The sequence below is a fragment of the Emydura macquarii genome, unplaced genomic scaffold (assembly GCF_026122565.2).
Source record: "Emydura macquarii macquarii isolate MOO-44397 ecotype Brisbane River unplaced genomic scaffold, CSIRO-AGI_Emac_v2 contig_1253, whole genome shotgun sequence".
Lineage (NCBI taxonomy): Eukaryota > Metazoa > Chordata > Testudines > Chelidae > Emydura > Emydura macquarii.
Window position 1 is genome coordinate 89,318,368 of NW_027131390.1, and position 26,888 is coordinate 89,345,255.

Sequence of the window (26,888 nt, forward strand, 5' to 3'; positions counted from 1 at the left end):
GCCATGAAGAATACAGCTAAACTCTACATATCTGAATGAGAATATCCAAAACCAATGAGGTAGAGCTTCAGAACAAATAAATTGTAGTTCCTACATGAACTTTGGATTTGGACAGAAGTTAAGTTTGGATAAGCCAGGTTTAGCTGCATCCAACTGAAAAAGCAAGGGGAATATAAGTGGGAAGAATGCAGGAACCCCTGTTTGGACAAAAAGTGCTCCATAGGATTGAATCTTAGTTTTATAACTCTTCCAAAAGATGGCACCATGCGCCTAATGCTCTTCTGGGGCATATGTTTAGTACTGACTCAGAGAACAAATCATCGGTACCTCATATTTAAGTGCACACTATCTGGCCTAATCTTGATTAGCCTGTGAGATCAGGATTGCAGCCTTTTCTGGTGTGGCTGCAGGTTAGCCTCCTTTTTTTCCTGAGCTTACCTGATTTAAGGTTTCAGTTCAGAAGTCTTTCCCCCAATAGCTTACAGGAGAGTTTTCATCAAAGTTCAGGTTTCTGGTGATTACACCAGCTGTACGATCAGCCAAGCCATCCACAAAAATCTGAATGGAAAACAGATCAAAGCTGTAGCAGTACAATACAACCAGCCCATCCCATGTTATTTTTAGGCTAGGATATTTTTTAAATTCCCATTCAAATTCAGTTCCCTTTGGATTTGTTTGCTCTACTCACTGTGGAAAAAATGAACTAATAATGTGCTTGCAAGTAAGCAAAGTATGCTGGGGTTTCCATGTTGAGTTCAGAAATCTATATTCTACATCCTTTTGCCGAGGAAGGATACAGTAGTTAGCTCTAAATGTACTTTCCCTGCAATGTGGTCAATGAATCAGCAAGTGTTACAGGAGTTCAGGGTGAAGTGTCAGGTGCTATTTCAACAGTCATTCTTTCACAACCATTAGGGTGGATCATCACCAAGGGACCTGATAGGGTTACTGGAACTCACAATTACTGAGGCAGGCAGCAGGGTTAACACCCTGAGTTTTCATGCTATCTGAACGTGGAAGGTAGTCACAGAGATGTGCTTCCTATTTTGTCAATATGTTGTCCAACCACAAACTGCTTAATAAATAAGCCCTGTCTGGAAAATGTTATTCACTGAAATCATGTCTGAATTGCACAAAGTTAAATTTTGCAATTAGGAAAAGCATCTGTCTTTGGGAGAGTTGCTTGTTTTTAGTTTTGGTTTTTTTATGTTTTTTTTTTTTTTTTTTTTTTTTTTGCAGGACACTCACTACATTGTCTGCCTGAAAGGATATTTATTTGCAAAACTTTGCAATGCGAATGAAATGAGTGATTATTACAAAGAAATGGCATGCCTTTCAAATGAAGGGTACAAATAGGTTTGTAACTTTCTTCTGTCTTTGGTAAATTACCCAAGTGAGACCAAATCATATTCCTAAAGACAGTCCCCTGGCATCCTTCAAGAAACAGATTTTGCCCTGGGTATAAAATGTTTAGCTCACTGCTTTATGAAGTAAAGGTCATCTGAACATAGATGTTGCAATAAAGGGCTGCCTGAAAGTGCTTCCACTGAGCGTGAATAGGAGCACTATTGCCTTGAAAACTCTGTGCTAATTGATTAAATCCCAACAAACTAATGTTAATTAGCAATACTAGGTTAACTTTATTTGTCCTTTGTATGATTCCGAAGATTTATTTACAGTGCATGTAGAGTCCCAGATATTTATTACTGAAAATACTAAAGCTATTAGAGAGAGAGAAAAAGATTTAAAAACTCTTATTTTTGACACACTAGATTTCTGCTGAAATCTAATTGTTCTTGGCTTATAGATAAAGCAGGAACCACTTCTTTCATCGCTGCTAGTCCTTAACTTTTATACATTTTACCCTCAAACCTCTCCCATATCTGGCATGGGTACCATGGCTTTTAGCTTATTGCCCAATGTACTTGTTAAAGGCACTTGTCTTTTTGCAATTCTTATGTTAGGGAAGTTTGTAACAAATTTCTGGAGGGTTATGAGCACCCACCCCCAGGTATTTATACAGCATGTATATTTTGAGTATGGTCAAGCTGCATTACAGCAAATTATCCACCACAATGATATTTCTCCAGCACATTTAATATCCTTTCATATCTTGTTGTTGAGTGCAAGTTGTGTGCTTTGTATCCTTCCTTAATTCAGCATTTCTTATTTCCATTATACTGTGTTGAAAAGAAAGGCAGATTTTTTTACTCAATTTATAAATATGGAGTGATTTTTGGCTATCTGAAAACTCCCATCTGATATTTAAAAAGTTGGTATTTATTTTCTTATTTAAGAAGGGATGGGAGCCATCCCAAGAAGATGGAATTTTGGATCAAGTTTTGAGTTTGAGGTTAAAGTTTAGGTTAAAAGTTCTAGTGAACTGCATTGTGAAAAGATGACACCTCTATCCTAACATTGTGACATGCATTGCAGTCAACTGCCAGCCCAGCAGAGCCCTTCTATTGCATGACCACCTGGATAGCGGAAGTGGTGGGCTCTGTGTTTGAAGCTTTTCCCTGTAATACAGACTTGAGACTGTGTAGATTCATAGAACTCATATTACTCTTTTTGTCTGACTGCTTTGTCCTGTCCTGACCACTTGTATTTTGGGAATGGAGTCTCCAAACACAAGCTCTCCTGGGCTGGTGCCATAACATCAATATAGGCTGTGTGAGGAAATGTGTGCACCCTTCCTTTAAATCTTCTGTTGGAGGGCAGGCATGAGGGGTCTGGGAAAGGCTTAGGTAGAAGCTCCATAGTGAAGCAGAGTGAGAGTGAGAGAGAAACAGTCACAAACACAGAGTAACTTCAGGGATGACATTGTTTTCTGTATTCTAATCAAGTTGCTTCAGTTTTAGGAGATGGCAACTCTATGATTTATTATCTTTTTCACATGACAGGCTGACATCCTACGGTTGTCATTACTCGATCCAGAACTTTCTCGTTGATGCTATTTGTAGTCAGCATTCTGGACCTAGTTACTTACAAATACACATTGTTGTAGATAGTCTAAACTCTTCAGGGAATCTGTGTTACTGGCAGCAGAAAGAAAGAAAGAAAGAAACCTATTCTGGGATTGTCAGTATTTTGCGATTGGAAAGAAGAGAAAGAAAGGAGGAAAAATACCTCCCAACACCTTGTTAATTCCCCTCTTCCGTGACATATGCAGTGGGAGTTTCACTACTTACTCTGAAGACATCTGGAAGTGGTTGCAAGACAAGAAGCAAATATAAAATATTCTCCACCCCATGCTCAAATACATCTGATTGTCCTTCCTGCGAGTTTGTAGTGGCCAATTCATTATGTGAGCTAGACAGCGAAAATATCCTGATTAACTGGAAAGACCCAGTTTATTTAGGTGTTGCATATTTTGGACAAAGACTGCCAAGTGTGTTTAAATTAGACACTGTAATAGGTGATGATTATGCAATATGGACTTGGAGCTTAGTATGAGAACATTAAATTTATTACAGTATCCTCTGAGCTGTATCTAGGTTGCCAAATAGGCTAATCTACTAATCCACTTTGCCACTAGCTGCTCTCAAAACAAACCCAACTTTCAGATATCCTCCATTCGCAATTATAATCAAATGACAAGACGTGATACAAGAAAGGAAGCAATGTGTAAGGAATAGAACAAAGCCACTTATTAAGCCCCTGGAGGAACTATTTAAAACATTTTCATATAAAAAAAAAATCCCATGAATTCCATTGGCATGAACAGCATGTCAGCTGTGGTAAAGATATAAAATGAATGAAATTGTAAAGGATTAGTTGGATATCTGAGGTGGGAATAAATCTTTTAAAAAGGGTTAAATCCATTGAAGAGCCAGTCAAGCAGGTTCCAAGGCCCAGTATCAGGGTAGGGGGCTTACTCCTCAGGGCTCAACATGGTTCCTCAAACCAAGCTGCTTTCTAGGCGAGGGGCAGGGGGTTCCAAACTGTGAATAAAAAATATTAAGGTGAGGAATTCAAGCAGATCTGGGAGATATAGTTCTCTTTAAGAGGAAGAAGGTGATTACAGCTCCACAAATGGCTATGGTCTGGAAAGGAGTGTTGGCCACAATCCTTGATATGAATTTATGTGAGCATTGCGAGGTTGTGTAGTTTGGTCATGCACACAGCAGTAAACTGGGATTCAGGCGAACTGGCTTCTGTTCCTAGCTCAGTTACTGACCTGCTATGTGACCTTGGTCAAGTCACTTCACCTATCTGTGTCTGTTTCCCTTTCCACCCTTAACTGTCATGTCTATTTAATCTGTAAGCTCTTTGGGGCAGGGCACGTTTCTTACTAAGTATTTGCACAGTATTGAGCACAATCGGGACCTGATATTGGTTGTGGCCTGTAGGAACTAATGCAAATAAATAAAAATCAAGTGTTTCCCCCCTTTGAAACAGCCAAACCCCGTGCAGCAAGGCCCATTCACTGACTAAGTTTCCCTTCTGGGGCCTGGTCTATTACCATAAAAATAACACTCAAACCTTCTAGCCTTCTTCATCAGGCTCAATTAGTACTTTCAGTTTATAACAGGCTTCAGCATCCATATAGGCTTCCTGCTAGACTGAAAAATCCTTCCAGGGCTTCTCCTTCCTTATGTACCTTTTAGGGCTTCACAGTTCTTTGCAGCATTCCCAGCTGGGACTTCTCCACCAGCAGGCTTTTGCTCCCTGCAGATTTCTCTCTCAAGCCTTCTGTCTGGGGGTTCTTGCTGGAGTCTCCTAATTTCTCAGCCTCCAGCCTCACTGACTGAGCTAACTTAGTGGCTTACTTTAAATATGGTTGCAAGTCATGTAACTGCCACCTAACTCCCACAGGACTATAGTTCCCCAGATCCCTCAGGGAACTACATGTCCTAGCATGCTTGCTTTTAGAGGGGCTGACATTTGGAACAAAGTTGGCTGGTCCCAGGGCCCCACTACTCTTAATGTGAACAGGCCATTGTGTTACACCACTATTGAATTATAGATCCAAAATATCATACAAAGGAAATATCCTATAAGATAATAATAAAGAATGTATTATAGAATGTTCCTTTTTCCTTTGTCATCTTCTCCTTCATCTTCTCCATTTTTCCTCCGATATCTTCCTGGGTCTTTTCTTCAGTCTTTCTCAGTGTCTGTGTTTTTCCCCGATGAATATTTTTATAACTTTTCTTCATTATTATGCTTGTGTATTATTAAAATTCATTTTCTTCCAGATGTTTTTCTCTTCCAATTTGGCTTTGATCCCTCCTAGCTAGCTGAGGACCAGTTCTATGAGCTGCTGCATTGAATCTTATCCTCTGAGGCTCATGCAGCATCCTGCTGTCACCCTGTGAAAATTCATACCTCCCACTCAGGTTCCCATCCTGCTCCTTCACTCTTCTGGTACACCCTTCTTTCTCAGCTTTCTCTAAATGGATCCTTAGACAAGGGGCACTAAGTGGCAAACATACAGCTACTTGCGTACAAATTTGAAAAAGCAGCCTCAAATTTTGAGTTCTTTAATGTATAGGTGCCCATCTCCACATACTATGAAGGCTTTCACTGACTTCTGTTGGCATGACGGCTGCTTAGAATCTCTGAAAATTAGGCCTCAGGTATGTAAAGTTGGGCATGAAGATATTAAGGCACCCAGAGCTAGAAGCCATTTTAAAAAGAAATAGGACTTGGTGCTTTGCAGCTGCTCTTTTGCCCAGCTGCCAATTCTCTTCTATTCAGGTTCTTACACCATGCCCATTACCATACTATCTGAATGCACAGAGGTTCTTGTCAACATTCTATTAGCAGGTGATTGCCTCATATGTGCCCTGAGTCTGGATTAAAGCTGCAACAAGACCTCATGTGAAAGGATCAGATTGTGCATTATTCTGTCGTCTCTTTTGCACTGCTTTGGTGATATAAAGGGGTATAAACTGCTTCCAGAGAATATCCACATTGTGTGTGTGTGTGTCTGTGTGTGAGCTCCAGCTGATTTTAAAGTACTTTTAAGTGGACTGTTTGCACCCCTATTGGCTCCTGGCATAGGGGCATGTTGAGGGGGGCCTGGAAGGCAGCAGATGATGTATCCAGAGCACAGTGGATGCTGTCTATTATAGGCTAGCATAAAAGCTCATTGTAGGTCATTACAAATCAGTGCACTTTAGAGCAGCCTCAAGGGTGCACTGAGTTGTGGTGATGACCCAGTCCTGATTCAGGACTTTGCCCCACCTCTCACTCCTTTTTTGCACCCAGCACAGGATAGGAGGAATAGAGAATCTTGCCCAAAGTGTAGTAATAACTATATAATGCTATTTGAAAACTGCCAAGGAGCTTTTCTTATCTGTATAACATTGCAAAGGTATAAAAACCCTTTAACCGCCCTTCAACGACTGAGATACCTTTTGAGTCATCACCACCTCCCTGATGGTCATTAATCCTTACCAGATGACCCACATTTTGCTCATTATTGCTTGAATAAAGATGATCAATTCTGGCTTTTTATTAATTTGTACCAGGCCTGCAATTTTATTTAACCACACACTTATGTATTCAGGTTCCTAAAAATATACAGTGTGGCTAAAACACTGCTCTGTTATACCTATCTAGTGTCATTGACTATCACATTGGAATGGCTAGGCAGTTAAAAAACAAACAAACAAACATGTATTGTATACAGAATATTATATACATAATTGTTTTGGAACCATTCCCATCTATCTATTGCATAATTACCTAATTAATACAATCTGTAATAATTAAAAATCCTTTGGAGAATTTGTGAAAACATTTTACTATGCATGTGTAGCGGATAATTTTTAGACTCAATGTCTCAGCTGTTTGCTTTTTTTTTTAATTTGGACTTTCAAATTGCCAACCATCTTATTGCTGCTTTGTGGCCTAGTTACTTAACAAATTTCATTTCTTAAAAGGAAAGGACCAAATTCTCCCCCCAGATGTGCAGTTTCCACTGAACGGCATAATTAGGTGTAAACTATTTTTGCAGTACAAAAGCACAAAATGGTATTAAGTCAACAGACTTCTAGCTTCTTTACAGTTGTATGATAGAGTTAACAAAACAAAACAAACTGATGAATTCATTTTCCAAAAGGAAGGAAAGTAAGGTGCTCCCCGCTAGACCTAGTAAACTGAGTTTCAGCTCTGTTCATAATTTTGCAGATGAATAGACTCCACCCACCTTTAAATAGCCCTTCAATGAAAATTTTATTTAATTTATTTATTTACAGGAATTTCAGGAATATATATAAATTGTGATGTCCCTTATTCCTATTCTACACTCTGGCTATTTTGTCACTGTTTTGATTGTGGAAAACAGCTATGAACTCAGCGTATCTTAGCATTCCAGAAATCCCCTTACATCAAGGGAATCCCCAGGTGGAAAACAGCCAGCCAGTTATTCCCCTTCCGGCTTCAGCATAGATTCTGTGGGTGAGGAACAGCAGACATAGCTAGAATACCAAAACACCCGCCATGGGCACAGGCAGGCAGATGAAACTTAGAGCGGGTGCTTTAAAGTTGTGCTAGGAGTCTGCCCGGAGGGCCAGGATTGCCCAAGAACAGGGCCCATCTTCACATCCCTTCCAAGCTGTGCCCGGTGCAAATGTGCCATATCCCTGTAGCTGGCCTGTTGAATATATAAATCATATATTCAATGTAGTAGATGTGCATGGTGCTTTACAGACAAATAAATCAGATCTTTGCTGCAAGGACAGTACAATCCAGGGGTCCAGTCCTGAAAATCCTTCCTTCAAAGAGTAGTCCCAATGAAGTCAGCAAGACTAAACATTTGAGTACTGGAATATGGATTAGGGGATCTAGTCCCACCCCTCGAAATTCACTTCTGCTTTGTCCTTCCGTACTGTTATTCTGGGAGAGATTGTTTTAAAACTCAAACTGAGGATATCATAAGGCAAAGTGTTTCCTAACTTGAGTAATCCCATTAATTTCAACAAGACTACTCCTAGTAATGAGTGCTGTGGTAGTAATGAGTACTGTGGTAGTGTCTGCAGTATTTATTTTTCAGTTATATCCCCCCCAAAAAAATTGATTTGCAGAATAAAGTAGAGCAGACTGAGCCTTCTAAAAGTTTACTACCTGGTCATTCCTTAAAATTGAGGCATCACCAGGCATTTTATCTTTGACCTCACTATTACAGGTTAATTAGCTGCTAAAAAGACTAACTCAGCCATACAAAGAACCCTTGCAAGAACAAGATGTGTAATTTAAAGTGACAGTGTTCCCTTGTCTTTATGTAGGAGACAGAAGTTTAAAACAAAACAAAAGAAATACCCCAACAACCCTGCAACTGAGTGGATTCATCCCAGAAGTACAATATAGAGCCATCAATTACAATGCAGCACTGATGAACTTCAACATTCTGAGTCCTATGATCATGGCATCACACACTTACCCTTTTTTCTTCCTTTTTAGCATGGTGCATTTGTGAGCTACAAGCAAAACTGTGCAAGAGAGACTTGGAGAGGGAAAGTTTAAGGTACAGTGCCTTTGAAAACAACTCTTTTCTTTTTCTTATCTGGAGTTTATAGTGCGACAATTATGTCTCATAAGAGACTGAGCCATGCTTAGCTAAGGGGATTCATTACCAGAGCTGTGAGGACTGGTTGCTGGAGTGAGCATAGTGAGAGGTTGCCTTGCTTACACCTTTGCAATGGTGTAGCTAGCTGTCCCCAAACCTGATCTTTGCTGGCTATCCAGGCCACTGGCCTTTCCAGACATATCTTCTCTGGTCAGAGCTCCTAACCAAATTGTGGTTGCTTTGAGTGCTGGAGTAGTGTGTCTTCTCTCTTCTCTAATGCAATTATAAGGGAATGGGCATGGTTCAGTTTTTGGTATTATGGTGTATCAATGTTCCCATCACAACCCAGTATTTTCATACCTCCAAAATTCTTTGTGGGCTGCAACTAGAAAACAAGGAACCAAGATCACCCCTAGCACTTACAACCCCCAAGGATGAGAATTATAGTGCCACTGACCAACTTTTCAACACCGGTATGACTGCAATACTTGCAAACTCAGTCTTGTGTGTCAGCTACGTTTAAACTAGTTACAGTGTTGTTTTTCTTCACGGATAAAATATATATGTAGGACATGAATTCTAGCAGCCAGTCTCAAAGTTTTTAAGTAACATCTTGATTTTCCTAATTCTGGCTTTTACAATGCCTCCCTTTTTTTAAGCTCTGTTTCACAATTGTTGGTATCATATGCCCAGTCTAAGGATATACATAGTGCAGATCAGACCAGATTATTATTAGGTTTAGATTCTTCAGTATAAGAGAAGAGGGTGGGTGGGAACCTTTACACACATTTGCTGTCCAGTTGTAATTCATGTTAATGATCTCTCATGTATACACAAAAAAGTCATGATTTTTTTGTAGTTAGGTCATATGTACACAAAGAGAAGTGATTGATTTTCTTAATATCTTCAGGTAAGTCAGGATGTGAATTTTCTTATAAAAAAGAAAGTATGTCCAAGAGACAAGGATGTCAAATAGCTACCAACTTACCCTCTCTCCTGCTGGCAGGAGATACTTGAGGGAAATGGTGCCAACAAGTTAGCATTTCTGGTACTTTAACATACATTACTGAAAGGCCTCTCTTTCAGAGAGTGCTTCTATGAATGACAGCAACATATTGGAGTGACTCCAATCACCTGGCAATTAAGTGTATTCAGCACCACCTGCCTTATTGTGATGGTTGATGGGCAACTCCATTTGTTTTCTATATTATTCATGGAGGTTTTGGCTTTTGATTATGTAAAAAGAAAACTTGCCTGCCAGGCACTTTTTGTTCAGCTGCCACAACTCAGCTTATAACTTGTAACTTCTCCTTAACCTGGAGTCAGTTTTCAGGTGTCATGTATCATTTTCATTAAGTCTTTTTGATAGCAATAATATGGCTGTGACTAAAGATATTCCTAGTGTGCTCTTGTTTTTATTTGCATATGTCTTTGCAAACAGTTACGCTAATTCAAAATGAACAGCGGTCGTTTAAAATTATTTGTGACCTAGTGGTGTAAGATGATGTAGCATATCACTTGAAAAGCTACAGTATGTTTTGTGACATCATCATGACATGATGTAAAACATCATGTGACAGGTCCTATTGCGCAGATGTCATTACACCTTGCATCAAGACATTGAAAATATCTTTTGTCAGTTTGCTAATTGCCTTGGTTTCTGTCTGGTAATTCTCAGCCCCATTATCTTGGGAAAATGAAGTTGGAAGCATAAAGCAGTGTTCGCACCCCCTATATCTAATATTGATACCTCTATGGTGTTGTCTGTAGCAAAGTAATGTTTAGCCTACACAATAGCACAGGAGCCTTACGATGCAGTATGTTATTTAGATTGGTTACTTTGATCATGTAGCAATTTATGGTCTACTTTGAGGGCTTGATTCTGCTGAAACTCCATTGACTTCAACTGACTGAGGTAAACAAATAAAGAATCAAGCTCTGAAAGTCAAACAAAAGAGACTATTTTAATACAGTTTTGATTACATTTCATTGGGTCATCTTCTTTCTCAGTGTAAACATAAGCAGGTTAGAGCATATGCAAATTACTAGAAAATTACTAGAGAGAAAGGATGGGTAAACAAGTTTGAAAAAAACATACTTAGTGCAGGGCCCGAGCTTAGCTGAGACTAACATAATTGAATTCGAACACCTTTGAAGCATGAAAAAAGGTGCTGAGTACCTCCTCCCCAGTCCCAGATCCAACCACACTCCTGATGTTCCCTCGAACATTCTACTGGATCTGTCTCCACTTTCAATATTCAGTCATCCTCAGAACTTGATGGAATTAGAGGTGTGGAGCAAGGCATTGTGAGGTTCCTCAGATAGGAGGCAACAAAGTGTGTATGAGGTTGGAACAGGCCAGCTGTCCAGAGTTCAATAGGTAGAGTACCAGGGCCGAATCCCACAGTCTTCAATCAGGTTCTACGGTAGTAAAACTCCTATTGAATGGACCTCACAAAACTCTCCCTTGGAACATATTTCAAAAATGATTTTAAAAAAAGAAAGGTAAAGTCAAGGAGGTAGTGTGGCAGGGTGTCAGACTAAGGAAAGCACAGAATCTGGAAAGGGCACGGAGTCTAAGTGGGTTGAAGAATGAGTAGCAGAGAAGAGACTTTAAACACCGGGATTAGTTAGAATAAGTTTTGCATAGGCATCTGGGGTGAAATTCTGGCTCCATTGAAGTCAATGGGAGTTTTGCTATTAACTTCAGTGGGGCTGTGATTTCACTCTTGGACTTCTGGTGGGTTATCTGAACTCTCAAATCATTTGATGTTTGCTGATCATTAATGCTGTGATATATACAAAACCTTAATTATAACAGATATACTGCTGCTTGGAAACTCAGCTGAGCTCCCTGCACTAAGTGTGTAGCACAAATTTGTTTCATAATGTACCATGTTCTTGCACTTATTTCCTGCATCATTAAGGACCATATCCTACCCCCTTTGGGTAAATTGACATCGATTTCTGTGGGAGGCCCCATCTATATCTTACAAATATGGTGTCTTGAGTTCCTTCACTATCTTATAAAAAATGAAGCACTGTGCTATTAGTTTTCATTTCTCTAAAACACACATCGTCAACCAATGGAAGTGTTTATGTAATGTGCAATGTATGTAAAAAAAGGTTTGTTCCTGAATTTCTCATTTTGTGTAGAATAAAGTGTAGAAACTTCCCCCATTGTACTTTTTAAAAGAACGAAACTGCAACATCCCTCATTATGATATAGAGTTGTAATGAAAATCATTCGCATTTACTGAATTATATAAATTGAAGCAACTAGAGTGTTACATCTGGATCAAATATAGCTCATAATTAACCAATGCCAGCAGTAAATTATTACCCACAATTTACAATTATAATCACATTTCTGTTGTCCTTTGTTGTATGATTATCCCAAGCTGTTCACGATAAAATCAGTACAATCAATGAAGTGTACATTTAAAACTTTGTAAAAGAGGCAGAAACATAAGTTGAATGCTGAACTATTGATGAGTGGTAGAAGAGTTAGAAAAATCAGGTGGGGAAGGGGAGGGAATCATAATTAGTTTAGATGAAGAACAAGAGAAATTTGAGGAAACATGGCTCATGTTTCTGTCCACTTAGAACAACACTTTGACAAGACAGTTCACTAATAATTAGTAGTGAGCTCTGACCAGTTCTAGTTCTTCCATAGTAAAACCTGAAACCATTTAAAACTGAGATTTGGGTCTTAGAGTTTCATTATCATCTTTTCTGGACTTGCAAACTTTTCATCCAGTCTTGAAGCAGAACTTTCTGCTTTCTAGATGGGGGGGGAAAGTACCTAAGACTGAGTTTTGTGGCTTTCCTTTATTTTTTTTAATCAAACTCTGCTGCTCCTAGTCCTTGCAAGCACTCATGAACATATAGGCAGGCAGTTTAAAAAAACTTAGCAGTTTTTATTTGAATTTTGACTTTGCTGCATTGGTTTTGAATGAACCAGAAACTATTATAGAATCTCAGATGGGTTGAACTGCAACTTATAAAAATGCAACCAAAAGTGATGTTAGGTATGAAGTAGGTAAATTTCAAGTATTTCTAGACTACGTATGTGTGCACTGCTGGTATGATTCATATGGTTTTATTTTATACATAGTTTATTTTGCAAATTGCAAATTCTCAGATACCACTATAACAGGTGCTTTAGAAATAGCTAAAAATGTAGATGGATACAAATATTTAAACCAGGCAATGAACACCAGTATCAGTCATACACAGACAGATTTTATACTGGTCAGGTACTAAATTATATGCTTTCTTTTAGAAAGAGATATTTATTACAAGGAAGTAACTCTGGTAACTTTTAATGGTATACAATGGTGCATTATTTAATTAAATTCTGAATAGCTGGACAAGGAAAAGGTCACTAGGACCAATGTACTTACAATATTTTATAATTTGCTCCTAAACTATTTGTTAGTAAGCTGCACTGAGTAGATCAGGGTTTCCTAAGTGTAGAGGCAGTGCCTCCATGCTTAAGGGAATGGTGTGAACCATAGCAACACACAGTGCCATGACAATGGGGAACAGATCTTAAACAAGGTGACCACCCTCAAATATATGCAGCAGCTAAAAAAGAAAGACCTCCCTTAAGGAGAAATGAAATGATCCCACACTGAGTGACAATTGCATAAAAAAAATCTTTTTGTAATGGGAAAAGGAAGAACTTGGAGTGGCAACAATACCTATGATGCCAGAATTGCTAAGATATCACAGTTGCCAAGACAGCTGAGCTGAGCTGAGGGAATACTGGAATTTTTTGGCTTGTTGGTAGTTTTGAAAAGTTGTTTTTGCTCTGACTGAAAGTGAAAATTTTCTAAATTTTCAGAGAATCAAAATGTTGAAAAAAAAAGTTTCATTTTAATTTTGACCATTTAAATGCTTTAGCATTTAAAAAAAATAAAATTCAAGTGTTTTTTTAACCAAAGTTGTTTCAGTCTGAAAAATCCAAATGTTTTGTTTGTTTGTTTTCAAACAAACAGTTTGGCAAAACAGACAAAAATTCGTGAACAGTTTTGGTGTTCCCAAATCTGTATTTTTTGCTGAAAAATGTTTTGATGGTATATTTCATTCAGGTCATCAACAGCCAAACTAAGAAAGTTTGCCACTCCACAAAGCTGTCTTGTACCAATCAGTAGCAATCCATTCTTGTCTGGATTCAGTCAAAGGCCTGATAAAAGCTGTCCAAGTCTGAATTTTAAGACTAGAGTTTGATGGAAAAATTATGAATAGAGATGATCTGTATAGCAATGAAAACATAGTTCATATTTCCAAATGATGACACACTCAGAGGTGAAATATAGAAACAACCAATGAAATGGTGCTAGAATAGAATCCTGCAGAATAACACAATTTCAGCATGGTCAAATCGGCTATTAAAAAAACAAAGTGAAATCTGTGAGGCAAATAGGACTGAAACCAAGCTGTTAGTCCAACACAGGACATTAGACAGTCCAATAAAACTGCATGGTTCACAGAACTGAAGGCTGCTGCAATCTTTAATAACATGAGTACAGTCAAAGGCCCAGCAACAGAGTTAATAAGCAGATCATTACAGACTCTGACCAAGGCACTTTCCATACTGACCTAATCGAAATCTAGAATAAAAATTATCGTAAAATGTATGATGAACCAATTAGCCTGGAGCTTAGTTTCTTCCACCTGCTCAAGTATCTCAGCTTGGAATGGTATATTAAAAACCAAAAGGAAATTAGAGAACGTGGCAGAAGAAAACCTGTTTCCTTAACACAGGAGTACAGAGATTTTTTTTTAAAGAAGCGTGCTCTTACTCACCTTCCTCTTCAGTAATAAAAGACCAGACTTGTGAAAAAGTTTTGCTGCCCATAGATTTAAGCTACGAGTGATGACAGTATAGGCAATTTCACTTCACTTCACTTCAGAGACTAGGTGGAATTTAGATTAGATAACTCTGGGCCAGTTGCTCCTATTCACTTAGTTATGTTGAGCAGTACCTAATTCCATGAGCTGTCCAACTGAAAGCAGTATGAATCATTTAGTATGCTAGTATTCCGTGTGATAAGGATGGCAGAATCTGGCCATTTATGTGTGGCAATAGGTGAACTTTTGTAAAGAAATCTGGAACAAGCCAAAATACAATTTTTTCACAAGAAAATCAGGCGTAAATCAGCTTCACAAAAAGGTCGCTGCAAATGTTAGGGGCCAATTGTTGTGCAAAATTAAGCACTCGGGACTTTTTCAAGGGGAAAAGGCAGTATGCTGCATTTATTGACAGAAACTAAAATAATAACTAACTTAAACCTACACACACACACACACACACATACACGCGCCCAAACATACCAGAAAGCGTTCTATAGTTATATATAGCTACCAGTCCTGATTGTGGCTTGAGATCGTAGCTAGGGTTCGTTGCTGGAGTTCGTGGCTCGTGGCAGCTACCTGGCCAGGGAAGCTGGGCACGAGGAGAGCAGGGTCCTTGTCGGGCGCGCACCGACGCTCTTCTTTAGATGATGTGTAGAACGCTGTTTTTCCCCCAAAGCCTTGAAATCTCACCCAGTCTTTTATAGGTTTTTCAGTTCTGCTGTGTCACGTCACTTCTCTGTGATCCTTGATTGCTGGTACAATAGCAGACGTGACTTTCAGCTTGTTCTTTGATGTCTTGATTAAGTTTGATTAAGTTTTTCTGGGGTGGATCCTTCTTTGCTTTTTGGGGCTATGTTCACACTCTTCAGCCTAGGATGGACTTCACACTTCATCAGGACAACTTCATCAAGACAAGCTGGCAGTTTGGGTCTTACTCACACACACATACACCCTCCATTCATACCTTGTTCAGATAACTACCTTATTCATCTAAAGGTTTAGAAAGGGTTTGACACAAGATGGAGTACATAGGGTCAAAATGGGGTTTTTACACAAGATGGAGTACATAGGTCAAAATGGGGTTTTACATTCACAATATGGAGTATGACTGAGAGAAGTTCAAATGTTACACGATTTCAATAATAACCATATAGAGGTTGACACAAATAAGGGTATGAATTGAAAGCTATGAATTAATCTACAGGGTTACAATTACAATTAAAAACCTCTGAATTAAGCTACAGGGTTACAATTACAATTTTATTCCTACACAATGAAGATGGATAAAGCAAGTAAATTTGGCCAACTGGCATCCAAATTCAACTGGACAGGTGGAGGCATATGCCAGTTGGAATGCTATAGTGAGATCACATTAAATATGTCCAGAAAAATTGCCCGCACATCTAAATCCTGGCTGATTTCTGCTAAATTTAGATATGATGTTGAGGGTATGTGACCCTGGCTCAGGTTTTGTAAAGCGGCTGCTGCTACAGAAGACATGTCCTGTAACCTTAACAAAAAGTGCAAGGAAGGCTGAGAGCTTCTGCAATTGCTTCAAATTGCTCTGCTGCTATACATCTTTCAGCAAGCAACTTTTCTGTTCTCAGTGGTAGTAGATGAACTAGGAGCAATGGTCTCAAGTTGCAGTGGGGGAGGTCTAGGTAGGATACTAGGAAAACTTTTTCACTAGGAGAGTGGTGAATCCCTGGAATGGGTTACCTAGGGAGGTGGTGGAATCTTCATCCTTAGAGGTTTTTAAGGTGCAGCTTGACAAAGCCCTGGCTGGGATGATTTAGTTGGGGTTGTTCCTGCTTTGAGCAGGGGGTTGGACTAGATGAGGTCCCTTCCAACCCTAATATTCTATGATTCTATGATAGAATTAGATAGATATGATAGAACTAGAATTTGGGCACTCCTACTTACCCTATTTCATAATCAGGGAACAGGGGGACATTCAATGACACTGGAAAGCAGTACATGTAATATCAGCCAAAGAGAAAAAAAATTACCAATGCATAATTAACCTGTGGAACTCTTTGCCACAAGGTGGTATTGAGGCCAGTAATTTAGCAGGATTCAGAAAAGGATTAGATGTTAATGTGAAAAAAGAGAATGCCAACAATTATATCAGGTGGAATTAAAAAATAGAAAGGATATAGATCTTCATTCTTTAGGTCATAAACCAACACTAAACAGAGGGGAGTAAGAAGCTCTTTCCATCATGGGCCGGTTATTCCATAATTGTCCACTGCTGGGGTCTCTTGGAACTTGTTTTGAATTGTTTGGCACCGGCCTCTAGCATAAAGGGTTGCTAGACAAGATGGACTGTTACTCTGACTTGGTGATGAAATTCCTATTCCTGGCATTTCATCTTTATTTAATCTTTGTTTAACCTTTATTTGGTAAATTCTCTGCTGAAGGACTGGAACTAATATTTCTCAGCTATTTAACATCTGGTTACATATCACTTAACTACTTGTGCCAGATGCAGGAGTTCCCATTAAACAGAATTTGTGCTAATACTGTCCCACTTAACCAGCATTCACTGTAATGGTAAAGCCATATTATTTGGATAAATCAGTTCTCTGGGAGACATCCAGACAAAGTGGTCATCCCATTTAAGTGCATGTAATTTCACTTGAATACAATATAATGTACTGACAAACCGAATATTGGTAGTTTTTGCTCAATTCTCAATCTCTGGTTTGATCCCAGTGTTTGTATATTTTATTTGAAAATGAGAAAGCAAAAAGGGATGGGCTGAAAACAAAAATATTATGAATATCTTAGTCTTGGGCTGCCATTATCTATTCAGAGTCTAGTTCACATTTGCATTACAGAATGCTCATATGAGTAGCATCTTGCATCTTGTAATCTTTTGTGATTACATGAGAATCTCAACTTTCATTTTAAATAAAGTTAGTTTGTAGCCCTTATGGTTGCAGAGAAAAGCTTGGAAATGTGATCCATAAAGGTTCAAATACAGGAAGGCAAATATGGAGAATGCAAAAGTTTAAAAATCTCCTGATATTTTAAGCACTCTCCTGATTGTGAGGTGGGAGAGGCTGACACATGATTGTTGAGCATTCGGGGTTGGCAGCACTACATGCAGATGAATTTATGTTGTTTCATGGTGCTGTCATTGAATCTGTGGGGTAGAATCCAAGCAGGAAGGTGGTGGCACAGCGCTGATCATTGCAAACCGCATCCTTTAATTGGTAATGGGGGGGGAACACAAAACAGGGGGCCAGGCCCCTGAGTACACGTAGGTGTCCCAGAGCCCTGAATTTAGCAAGGAAATGGGAAAGGTTTTAATTTAAAATTTGATTTAAGAGAGAGACACTTTTTCATTAGTATAGCAGTTACTTGCTCAGTTGGGTGCTATTGAAAGAAATTAAAGTACATTGGCAATCTGTATGCTTCATAGAGGAGTGGGATCTATCTATTTTTCTACCTATCTGTCTTATCATCTAAATACCAGGATATCCAGTGTTCTGTTTTCCCTGCCCCAAAATGTGACTATGCAAAATCCACTTCAAAAACGTAAAGGAGCAAGTCACGTTTTAATGGAAGCAATGCCAACCATTCCTCCTTATATGTTCTCAATGCTAATTTCTGTGCGGCTCACATACAGTGATTTTCCCCCCCACCGGTACAGTTTAAAAATTACATAGAAAAGCTTTTTAAAAAATTAAAGCAAGTGAAAACATATAATAAGTCAAATGGACCTTGACAAAAATGAAGGGAAAGTGGTTTAGAGGGGTGTGTATGTTGTCTAAAAAGCTCTGTTATTGACATGCAGGCCCCTCCTTTCTCACAGAGCCTAGCATAAAGTTTTGTAGTCTGTCTTTCTTTTTCTTTCTTTCTTTCTTGTCAGAAAAAATTATGAAAGTGTCACTTTCCCTTTGCAGTTAATTCAGGAAAGATCCTCAATTCGAGCAGGGCACATTTTCATGCAAATACAGCAGCACAGTTTCCAGCCCCCTAATAGCTTCTTACAAATGATGTGCCATTACAACGAGGTTTATTTAAACAAATTTAATACATCTTTAATCAAGCTGGAGAGCATTTTCAAAGGTCACGCTCCAAATCAGGATCACTGTACAGAGCTTATCAAAGTATTAGCTTAAGGGGGAGGGAGAATTATTTCTTGGACAAGTAATTTTAGGCAAATCTTTATTTACATTTTTATTCAGTTATTAAATTTTATTCCTTTCCCTCCTCCTCCTAGTCTCCATTTATGAACCTATAAGAAAGTCTGTAAATGGAGCCATAAGCATATCACAGCAGTTAGTGTTTCCAGGGGCGATTCCTTTGAATCTAGAGGGCCTATAAAAGCAAGGATAAAGTCAGATTTTTCTAAACACAAGCTCTATGTATCCATTTAATTCAACAAGCCTTTGCCTGAGGTTCTGATATTAGGAGAAATATATGAGTATCTATATTTGAAATTAACAAAACAAATTCTGAATGTAATGGATATTTAAGGATTCTTGTGTATTCCTGCTGCGAGAGGACAATTGTTCATGTCACTCCCATTAAATCTAATTGGAATTACACTAATGTATCAAGAGGCTCAACCCCAATTCTGAACCCTGATATTGTTCATTGAAAGTTTATCTCTAAATAGGTCACAAATATTTCATGCTTGCATAACAAGTGGGTTATGCCTTCCTGAGTCTACAGTGACAACACCTGCCCTGATTTTGCCATCTTCTCTAAGTAAATGTAACTGTGGTCACAGCACAACCTTCTATTCATAGAACTCAATCTTTTGGCCTTCTACTTTGTAACAGTATCTAATGAGACTTCAGGATTAAAAGGGAAATTAACTTTAAGTGCACAGACAGAAATACTCCTGAGATTTTAATGTTCCTTAGACTCGGGAGTCTTCAAACTTGTTAATTCACAGAAATAAAACTGGGCCTCTGAAAAAATAATGAAGATCTTGTATGGGCTGTGTTAATTTTATTTTAAAGCTCACCTTGTTGCTGGCATTTGACGATAGGGTTAAAATGAACAGTGTAAAACAATAATGAAAAAACATACAAAGAAAATAATTATTGCAAGCCAGTGAGTTGGATGGCTGATGTCAAGCATTGTTCTGCACCCAAGCCCTGTATCCCTACAAATAAATATCTTCCACCAGCACCTACCAGAGTCAACACAGCTTCCAGCTCATGTGCAAGGAACTAGTCAAAAGAAATAAAACACATTCATGTCTGAGAGTTCTTCTCAATTTAACATTTTATCAGACATCAATTTACAGGAACATACAGCAGGACAAGGTTCTACAAAAAAGATTTCATGTACATGTATAATAATTAGCTTTTGTTCTTCACTGTTTTGCAGTGACTCTTTTGTATTCACAAGGCAAATGAGGTGAACTAGTTGGCTTCCAGCTTTCTATCAAAGGTCAATGTGGAAATTTGTGAGGAAATAATAGGACAGATCTTCAGCCACAGCTAAACAAAACACATGGCATAAGATCAGCAGGAATGGTGCAAAGGTGGTTTTAATCTTGGACTGAGTTGGTTTCAGAAGTATGTTAAAGTAATTTCATCCAATCACAGAACAGAAACAAAACCATGTGATTTTTATACCTAATCACAACTAACTCAGCTCAAAAATTGATTAAGAAAAGTAAAATCCTAACTCCATTGAAGTCAATGACAAAATACCCATTGACTTCAGCGGAGCCAAGAGCTCACCTTAAGTATTTAGCTTTCACCACAAATTGTTCCTGATAATCCATTGAGGGGAAAAACAGAAAAACAGAAAAAATCTTACAACTGTGTCAATTCAAATAAGAAACTAACTCTGGAAGTCAAAAATAACTGGGGCACAGACATCCCTCACTTAAACTCACTCTCACCAGAGGATCCCCAAATAGTGAGGGATCCTCCTTTAGCCAGCTGCTTTGATTGTTTATGACTGGCAGATAAGGGCAAAAGGGCCAAATTCTGGGGAGAATCTATGCCAGTATGTTTACATGGGAATCAGGAAGCTAACTTGTTTTCTACAGAAAGTATACATTTCAATTGACTAGTGTATACAGAAACAACCTGATATGGTGGGTCTGTGCTGTCTTCCGACAGCTTAGCATGGTAAATAATGTTGTTATAATAAAGCCAAACAATGGAGTGAATGAAAGACTCTTCCCCTACATTTAAAGACTGTTAATATTTTTACTAGAGCTGAGAGAAAAATTCAAAAACTAATTTACTGAATGAATTATATTCTTTTTCTTTTTTGCAAATGACAGTTTCCTAGAATATATTAGTTATTTAAATTTGCATGGGGGTAGTTTCTCTGTGGATGTTAAATACTTGATACTTTTAGCTGTGTACGTTAGTTCTGATTCATCACATAAGTCACATGATATTGTTTCTTTTCCCTGATTGAATGAACATAAGTCTTATACTCAGGAGTATGTGAAGAAGCCACTGGTGCTTTGAATTTCTGAGTTGAGAGAGAGATACCAGATCAGAAGGATAAGAGAATTTTAGAAAATATTAATGCTATTTTCAACCAGCCTAAGAGATTTGGACTTCCAATTTCCATTATTTTTAATGGGAATTGTTTATACCCAAATCCTGTAAGCTGTTTTGAAAATCTCACCCTAAACTATTTCCTTTTTGGCCCACATATTAGCTCGGTGCAGTTTACATTTAATTTTCTCATCATATTCATCCAAAGGAATTGCTCGTTTCTGCATAGTTTTAGTTATGGAAGATGTGGTTCCCCATGTGGTTTGTTCAATTTGTGTCTCTGCCTGTGCTCAAATGAGAAGTTTCACTCCCCTACTGAGTCAAGTAGTGTCTCGTTCCAGTGCAAATATTCAAGTTATTGCAAGCATCTGTGTGAGTGAAACTCACTTTGTCAAGTGTTTGCAAAAAGTGAATGAAAGAAAAGGTGTATGCATGTCTGAAGTGAATTACTTTCTAATTTCAAATGCATACTCTGTAGAAAATTCATGAGGAATTTATCCAGTACTAATTTTGACATACACCTGTAAAAAATAATTTTTTTAAAATATATCATTTTCATCTTCAACTCACACCATTGTCTTCTTGGTGTTGCTGAGGACTAAAAGCATCATGTCATTGTTAGCATCATATCAGTCGAAATACCTAAAAATAATAGAATAAGCAACAGATGGAGTGTATACAACCACGGGTAAAGGTTACTTTTCAGCTGTGCTCCTACCTTATTCCAAATTGCAATTTACACCCATTTTTCTGCACCTGTAGACTTGTGGTGATTACAAATCTGAAAGTAGTTACATCTCTAACTACATGATTTTGGTCTATAGTCAGGTAATTTAGGGTATGCAACTTCCCAACTTTGCACCTGCAGTTGAATTGTGGGCACAAATTTTGACGGTATAAATTGCACCTGCACAAGGGAGGATGCCCTTCTGAAAATATTTCCGAGATGTCCTTTTGTCATGTAACATGGCAAATTTTAATGTGAAATAACTATGTAACCCTTTTGGGCTCTGATTTTCCTTGTTTATTTAACAGTTTCAAAAATAGACAAAATATGAGTGTTGACACTGTAAACCCTAAGGGCCCTTTTGAAGTTGCACTCAGTTGAGTCAGAGCAAATAGGTCAGGCTGCTATGCAGACAGTATCCGTGGTCTTCCAGGACTTGCACGACCCACCAGGCAATGGATAATTTTGGCCAGATAGAGCCCTTACATGCTCCAGTGGAGCCAAGGAGACACTTTCTCCGGAAATAATAACTCACATAGATGGGACTGAAAATCCGTTCTTGTGTTCCCAGGAAAGTATTCTGTTATGTAGCATTGTTAACATGCATAATAGTTGTGAATATTATATTTCCATCACTTATTTACTGTAAATATAACCTCTCTTCTCGATGATCATTATTGACCTGCAAATTGCATATTGTATTACATTGGTGAAATGTATAGGGAAACAATATAGGCAAAAGGCATTTAACATTGCTGAAATGTTAAGTTTCCACAGCTGAAGTAAAAATAAGTCAGAAAATGCAAAAGTTAAAATTATCTTAGCAGTGCTAATTCAGATACATTGCACAACAACAACAACAACAAATATATATATATTGAACCAGAAAAAACAAGGAAGTTTAGATTTTTATCTATGTGTCTATGTACATAAACATAGGTCTTGACTTTGGTATTAAATAAATGCAACACAGCAAGGGCCCACTGAAATACTATTAGAATAATAAAAATGAAAAAAAAGTTGTATAAGAACATTCTTTTTATGCACCATAGCTCCCTTTGATGTCATGGCAAACCTTCTTTTTATTTCATGAAAATCTAATCTGTAATCTTATGCTACGAGGTGAATTTCATGACATTATCCCAGTTTCCATATATTCTGGTTGTTACAAAAGTCTGCCATCATGTTCCTCTTGTGGTTCACCCATCTCAAGAAAAGAGGTGGCTATGGAACCCAGGAAGGAATTCAGTCTGGGGATGTAAGGGTAATCTGCCTGTCATTTAAAAATAACAAAAAACAAAAAGTCAAAAACTTCATTAAAGTTATGGTACCCGAAGCATATTCTGAGTCATATATTCAGAGGAGTTGCACGGTGGATAGATGCTGGATATGTAGTTGTTAGTATACTTCCAAGCACAGTCTTCCTGAATAAAAGTCATCTTACTTGTTGTAGAAGACAGTGCTTAGAATGCATTTTAGGACTCCTGTTCCAAATTCTCACACACCCTTAGACAGAAATTATGATGCTGCCCACCAAAACCACCTGAATCTTCTCTTTAGAGAAAGTGTCCTTCCTCTTGCTCTTCAAATCTCTTCGTATTATTGGAGACATGATGCAAATAGCTCCTGAGTGAAATTTTAGCAGTATAGACAGTAGAAGTGACCAATATAAAAACAAAATTACATATGAATCAGATATGTATGCACCTACAAAACACTGCTGATGAAAATGTCCTAAGTTTTTGCTTTTGTATCACTGAACAATAGTGCAAAACCTATTTTCCTAGGCCCAGATGCAATTTTAGGCTATGTCTGTCCAATTTAAATTTTGACTGCACTTTTCCATTTGAAAACCCTATCACTGTACTGCATCATTCTATATTGCATTTCTATTTGCAGTCAGAATACTTCATCTCTGAAATTTACCCCAAAGAGTTATAGAAATTAGAAATTGGAGGGTAAAAAAGATTTACATGTTGTTGTGTTATACATTGTGACAGGTTGGGGTTGAGCTGTACCTGTGACCTCTCCTATGGGCATTCCCTTCAAGGGCCAGGCCTTGACCTGTATTCTTTCCAGACTACAGCACACCCTATTATCACGATCTTACCATGATTAAGCGGTGCCTTTATACCCCCTTGTGGTCCCTCTGGAGTTGACCCCTCAGGTGACAAGTTTCAATATCTTCACCTCTGCTTGGGTGGAACCATATGGTTCTAATGCTCTTAGATGGGATGCCAGGTTGGCAGCCTATTTGTTTTCAATCATGTTAACATGATCGGCCCACCTGCTATTGGAATCTGGAAGAGACTTCTCTTTAGGTGGCTGTGACTAGTGGCTGATTAAAGGGACTCAAAACACTTTCTCTCAAACAGATGTATTGTTATTCACTTAAAGATACACAGCAAGCCAAGAGACAGAGCAGGGTTAAACCCACAACAGGCCCACACACCTGGGGCTTGCATGCAGATCATCATCTCTTTCAAAGCTTACGGCAGCCCAGTTGCCTCAGGCACATCCTGCAAAGCCTCTGCCTTACTTCCCCAGACCTGCTGCATGCATGGCCTAAATCAGTATCTCTTCCAAGAAACTGCTGCTGCTGCCTATTCCTATCCCTTCTCTGTAGGCAGGTGTTTTAACCTCTTGGCATTGTTTTTATCTTAGTCTCTCGTCTTGGAAACATAGGCCAGTCACTCTTCTGGTGAGAAGCAGGTAGCCATTTTTCAATGACTAGCTCACCCTTTGTTTCTTTTAAGGACCCTTGGTATTCTCCCTGGAGATTCCTTCTCTCTGTCATTGTTTTGTCTCCTGCTTGTTCCCCCTAACTTCTTTCTTTGATTTAATTCCATGAAGTCAACTAGAATAATACCAGGCAGGTAAACTGAGACACATAAAATATATGAAATGATACAGATATCTCCCTTGTTCTGCTCACCCATTAAGGCCCAATTCTTGGGGAGTGGCACTTATCCCAATTACTTGGTTGTGTGCTAATCTGCAGAGGTGAGAGAGAGAAGGAATCTCCCCACTCTTCCTGGTCGTGGAGTAGTTGTGGATCCTCTCAGCAGCTTCTATGTGACTGAGGTATAGACCAGTGCTTTAACAGTTGCTTCAGAGAGAAGGGGCAGCACCTGTCAGCAACACCACATTGTCTGAAACAGTTTTCAGAAATGGATCTTTAAAACTGCTTCAAAATTCAGGGAAACCTGTAGCACAGATGGAGCTTTAGAAACATGAAAGTTAGTGAGCATATGTGGAGGTATGAAGTGATGTACGACCAAGGTAATTGGTCACGCTCTTTCACTCCTACACCTTGTAATTGTTCTGACATTTAGAAAGGTACCCAGTAAAAGAGTAGTAAACTACCAGTAGTTACCATCTTTTGGAGTTGGTATTGGAATGGGTTTGACTCATTTCTTAGTGGTCCTGGGAAATATTCCCTTTTCTTATTGCATATGGAGAAACATTCTCAGTTTCCCACATTTTAAATCAATCTCAGGTTTAAGTGAAGGTGCAGACTTAAAAGTTATTACAGCTCCACTGTTTCCCCTGATAAATTACATGAATAACATTTGAGACAATGCATTGTTAAATATTTATGTCTAGTACTATAGAACCAGAAAAGGCACAAGAACAAATATATTTACCTAAATAAATTACTAAGACAAATATACTCCTATGTGCTCTGTACCAATAAACAGTAGGTATTCACTAAATTGTGGAATATAAATGGCTCATTTCCTCTAAATGTACACTGAAAGATCTATAACATGTTACACATTTCCTGTGCTTTGCATATATATTTCAATATTCATCATGAAAAGGCTTGCTTATGTGTCAATATACATTACTTTGCATACATTAAGAAAATATTTTTTTAATTTTACCATTACAGATGTGCTTTACTATTGGGGGTGGGGTGGGGAAAAGTAGAGGTCTTATTTTATGATTAACCCTTTCACAGCTCGTCCTTTTTTATCAACATGACATTTGCAGAAAATGAATTGCTTGCTTAGACACAGCTAACTAAATAAAAGCAGGCCAGAGCTGATAGTATGAAAAATGGATTTTCATTACTGTTTCATTGATTCTTGTAAATAAGGGCCTGAGGCCTGCTCCGAAAAGGCTGCAAACAGCAATAATTTAATCTGAGGTGACATAGACCAAAATGTATGTGGACAAAAATCATCCTTGAATATTAAACAACAGCCTCAAGACAGAGAAAAGTGTTGCAGGCGAATTTAAATGTATGCAGATCGGTGGGTAACATATTTAAAAACAGAAATTAAAGATTCCTGTCATAAATCACATTTGCTGCCATGGATATGCCTTGTTATGCTGGCGTTTAAGAAAACCTGAAAGGTTAAGGCAGTTGGTGCATTAAATCGTACAAGGATAATTAATACTTTTCTTGTGGCTATTTATAAGAAATGGAAAATATAGTCAGATCAGCTGTGGCACTGTAGTAATTTGAGGGGGAAGAAATAAAAGCATGAGTCAATAGTTTTAACTGGACAAATGTCAAATGTTTAATGATGCAGTATCCCAATTTAGAGGCCTTTTGAAAGTTATATGTGAAAAAAATAGAACAAATAGTTCATTTTTTCTATTACAAATATAATTTGTTTGGTTTCCCTCCTCTACACTGCTTAAGAAATACATTTATTTGTTTAACTGGGATTTTTTTTTTTTTAATTCCCAGAAACCTTTATCACAGATGCAAAGTGTAAATCAATCCTCATTTCTAGAATCAGAATCTTTTTCTTTTACCACACATCTCCTGATTTTTTTTAAAAAAATACTACAGTAGTTTCAGTGATGGTTCAAAGCTCTGGAGGAACATTATTGTAAATTGTAATATTTTGACCCAATCCAGTAGAATACTGCATTGCCTTATACAAAGGATGTCTCATAACAACAATAATGTGGGATGTATTTCCCCTCCCACCCATCTGTTAAAACACTAATCTATTTTTTACCATGGGGCTTACATTCCAACAGCCCCTTCCAACTACTGTAATTCCCCAGAGGAATTACTCCTTCAACACTCATTGAACTCAGGCTTATGATCGACCTAGTATTTAAAAATCTTATTTTTTCTTTGCTTTACTTTCATGAATAAAAACAATAAACTTTACTGGTATCAAACATTATTAAAGGGGCTCAGAATGACAAGACAGAAGGTTTATATGACCAACTCTCTTAATATAAAGGGGTCATATATTCTCAGTTGCCACTGCCATTCATATCTCTCTCTCTCTCCCTCTCTGTCTCTTCTCCCCTCTCT

The 26,888-nt window shown here is 38.1% G+C and overlaps 2 long non-coding RNA genes across 3 annotated transcripts in view; both read left to right on the top strand.

The window, feature by feature from the left end:
* Positions 1 to 26,888, top strand: part of LOC137154204 (uncharacterized) — a 132,022-nt gene that overhangs the window by 63,205 nt on the left and 41,929 nt on the right. For both annotated transcript variants that reach the window (XR_010920147.1, XR_010920148.1), the window contains exon 3: positions 8,413 to 8,476. This is a non-coding gene — a long non-coding RNA (uncharacterized lncRNA). The remainder of the gene's footprint in view (positions 1 to 8,412; positions 8,477 to 26,888) is intronic.
* LOC137154205 (uncharacterized) lies at positions 1,285 to 8,412 on the top strand. The gene is made up of 2 exons (XR_010920149.1): positions 1,285 to 1,356; positions 8,238 to 8,412. It is a non-coding gene; the product is annotated as an uncharacterized lncRNA (long non-coding RNA).